General features: G+C 41.7%; 1 non-coding gene across 1 annotated transcript; it reads left to right on the forward strand.

Moving 5' to 3' along the window:
• Nucleotides 1–2,602: 2,602 nt before the first annotated feature.
• Nucleotides 2,603–2,709, forward strand: LOC141709522 (small nucleolar RNA R71). Its single transcript, XR_012570093.1, has one exon. It is a non-coding gene; the product is annotated as a small nucleolar RNA R71 (small nucleolar RNA).
• The last annotated feature ends 1,412 nt before the right edge of the window (nucleotides 2,710–4,121 follow it).

Raw genomic sequence — 4,121 nt, forward strand, 5'->3', positions numbered from 1 at the left:
TGAGTGTCCAAAGACGGAGAAGTCATCCATGAACACTTCGACGTTATTTCCAATAATGTCAGAGAATATAGCCATCATACATCTCTGAAAGGTGGCCGGTGCGCCACATAACCCAAACGAAACTCTGCGAAAAGCAAATGTGCCAAATGGACAAGTGAAGGTAGTCTTTTCCTGATCCTCTGGTGCAATACAAATCTGATTATACCCGGAATAACCATCCAGAAGACAAAAATACTCATGTCCCGCCAATCTGTCAAGCATCTGATCAATAAATGGAAGAGGGAAGTGATCCTTCCTTGTGGCTTTGTTCAATTTTCTATAATCCATGCATACTCTCCATCCTGTAACTGTTCGAGTAGGGATGAGCTCATTCTTTTCATTTGCGACCACAGTGATACCTCCCTTCTTAGGTACACATTGTACGGGGCTCACCCATGAGCTGTCAGAAATAGGATAAATGATGCCTGCATCTAGCCATTTCAGAATTTCTTTCTTTACCACCTCCTTCATGATGGGATTCAGTCTTCGCTGCTGTTCCACAGTTGGCTTACTACCTTCCTCTAGCAGAATTTTATGCATACAAAATGAAGGACTTATCCCCTTGATGTCTGCTATGGTCCATCCTATAGCCGATTTGAATTCTCTCAAAATCCTTAAGAGCTTGTCTTCCTCACTACCTGAAAGGTCAGATGAAATAATAACAGGTAACGTAGATGAATCACCTAAAAAAGCATACCTCAAGTGTTCAGGTAATGGCTTGAGCTCCAAGGTATGTGCTTCCTCTATTGATGGTTTGAGCTTCCCTTCAGCGTTCTTGAGGTCAGAAGTACCAAGAGATTCAAATGGTATGTCCAGCTTTCGCTTCCAGGGAGAAGCGTTCAGATATTGTAATTGCTCGTTGCTATCTTCATCATCGCTGTCAAAATCCCCCACTAAGGCCTTTTCCAATGCATCAGACATTAGCATGTGATCGAGTTCCGAAGTAACCGTAGAATCAATCACATCCACTTTTAAGCACTCCTTATCTTCTGTAGGGAATTTCATTGCCTTGAATACGTTGAAGGTCACATCTGGATCTTGGACCCGCATAGTAAGTTCACCTTTTTGCACATCTATCAAGGTACGGCCAGTAGCCAAGAAAGGCCTTCCCAAGATTATGGGAATCTTCTTATCTTCCTCAAAATCCAGAATAACAAAATCTGCTGGAAAGAAGAGCTTATCCACTTTGACGAGCACATCCTCAACTATGCCCCTTGGGTAAGTAATGGAATGGTCAGCCAATTGTAGTGATATGTACGTGGGTTTTGGATCAGGCAGATCCAGTTTTTTAAAGATCGACAACGGTATCAGATTAATGCTTGCTCCCAAATCACAAAGGCACTTGTCAAACGTCAGATTGCCAATTATGCAAGGAATGGTGAAGCTTCCTGGATCTTTCAGTTTTGGTGGTAACTTTTGTTGCAGAACAGCGCTGCATTCTTCTGTGAGAGCAACGGTTTCAAGGTCATCCAGTTTCACCTTCCTTGCAAGAATAGTCTTCATAAACTTCACATAACTAGGCATTTGTTCCAGAGCCTCAGCGAAAGGTATATTGATGTGAAGTTTCTTGAACACCTCCAGAAACTTCCCGAACTGTCTATCCAGCTTTTGTTGCTGCAATCTCTTAGGAAAAGGTGGTGGAGGATAGAGCTGTTTCTCCCCTGTATTAGCCTCAGGCAGAGTGTGTTCAACAGTAGTCTTCCTTGGTTCCGCCGCTTTCTCCTTTTGCTTAGATTCTTCATCTCTAACTTCAGCTTCGACTTCCTTTACCTTTTCAGCATCAGCCACTTTTCTAGACCTTAAGGTAATAGCCTTGACTTTCTCTTTAGCTTCCTTCCTTCCTGGTACTTCCGTGTCACTGGGAAGAGTGCCAGGTTGACGATTGAGCACTGCATTGGCTAATTGACCGATTTGATTTTCCAAGGTCTTGATAGAAACCGCCTGACTCTTGCACAACAACTTAAGTTCCTCAAAATCAGCACTAGTGGGTGCAGCTGTACTTCCCTGTTGAGGATATGATTGCCTTGTAGCATACTGCTATGGTTGCTAGAATCCAGGTGGGTTAAACTGTTTACTCACTCCTTGCTGATATGGTGGCTGAATAGCATTCTGATTATTCCCCCAGCTGAAATTTGGATGATTTCTGTTATTAGGATGATAGGTCGCTGGCACAGGCTGCTGTTGTCACTGATAATTATTCACATACTGAATAGATTCGTTTACAAGAGAACACTGATCCGTAGCATGAGAACCTGCACAAAGCTCACAAACCATAGCTATTTGATTAACTCCATACGTAGCCAGAGAATCAACCTTCATTGATAGCGCTTGGAGCTGGGCTGCAATAGCGGTGGCTGCATCAACTTCCAAAATACCTGCTACCTTGCCTGACGTCATCCTCTGAGTTGGGTTTTGATGCTCATTTGCAGCCATCGTCTCTATAAGATTATACGCCTCAGTATAGCTTTTAGCCCATAAGGCTCCTCCAGCTGCTGCATCGAGCATGGGCCGAGATTGGGCCCCCAAACCATTATAGAAACCAGTGATCACCATCCAATCCGGCATTCCATGATGTGGACATTTTCTCAACATTTCCTTGTAGCGTTCCCAAGCCTCGCACATAGATTCTGTAGGTTGCTGCGCAAACTGAGTAAGAGCACTCCTCATAGCAGCAGTCTTTGCCATCGGATAAAACTTCACCAGAAACTTTTGCGCAAGATCTTGCCACGTAGTGATGGACCCAGCTGGTTCAGAATGTAACCAGTCTTTAGCCTTGTCCCTTAGTGAGAATGGGAAAAGCCTCAACTTGATAGCCTCATCAGTCACGCCATTATACTTAAAAGTGCTGCAGATCTCGACAAAATTCCTTATGTGCATGTTGGGGTCTTCAGTTGCCGCTCCTCCAAAAGAAACAGAATTATGCACCATCTGAATAGTGCCCGGCTTGATTTCAAAGGTGTTAGCTTGAATAGCCGGATGAAGGATGCTTGACTGAATGTCATCAATTTTAGGCCGAGAAAAATCCATAAGAGCTGGATCAGCTTGAACAATACGATCTCCCATGTTTACTGGTTCTTTCTGCTCAGTTCCGGAATCCGAATCCTCAAAATCTAACTTCTCCGGAATATCAAGAACTTCGTCTGTCTCCTCAGCTGTATCTAAAGTCCTCTTGCGAGCACGAGAACGAGTTTGCATAAACGCTTGCTAAATTACCTGAAACACAACCAGAAAAAATAAGTAACTACTACGTCCTAATCACTGAGTCCTAATGACCAATGATGGTAAGTACATAAACTAAACAAATACGCCGAGTCCCCGGCAGCGGCGCCAAAAACTTGTTAGGGCGAAAACACGCACTAATATTCACGCAAGTATACGCGTTCGCAAGTAATATAGAATATTTTCTAGTTCGTTCCCTCAGAGACTCAGACTAAATTATTGTCTAATTAAACTCACTCACCAATGTATGATTACTTTTCAATGTTAAGATAATAACACTTAAAATTGTTGATTAAATATTAACTATAATTAACTACTTAATTAACCACTTAACTAACACTTCAATTTATCAATAATAAAACACTCATGAGATCACAACTTCATTATTACTTCCTTCTATAGCCATTGTTATTACCTTTAGCATGTGACAGTGATGATATTAATCGAATAACACGAAACTGATAAAAGCCAACTTTCATTGTACTAATACCATTCTACCAAGCATCCACAATTAAGATAGAAGTTGAATAGTCATCAATTATGTTGAGTTCCTATATGTCTACAGAAATTGACAACACAACGATTTAAGCACAAGTTATTCCTTTTTTGATTACATAGGGCAAATAAAACTGTTAGAGTTACCCACTAATCATGCTCAACGTACATGAACCTATGCTAGCATGGCAAGTTCTAAATCTCAAGATCCACCGTCGCTTCACAAGAGATTAACACCCTATCTTATATGTTCGCGACGCACATAAGACGAATACGCACAACCAATACTAGATATCAAGCAATCATCACACACTAAAGTATTAAACAATTAACTAAAGAATTCCATAATAAATCCGTTGCAACCCCAT

This window comes from Apium graveolens, chromosome 2 (genome assembly GCF_009905375.1).
Source record: "Apium graveolens cultivar Ventura chromosome 2, ASM990537v1, whole genome shotgun sequence".
Taxonomy (NCBI): domain Eukaryota; kingdom Viridiplantae; phylum Streptophyta; class Magnoliopsida; order Apiales; family Apiaceae; genus Apium; species Apium graveolens.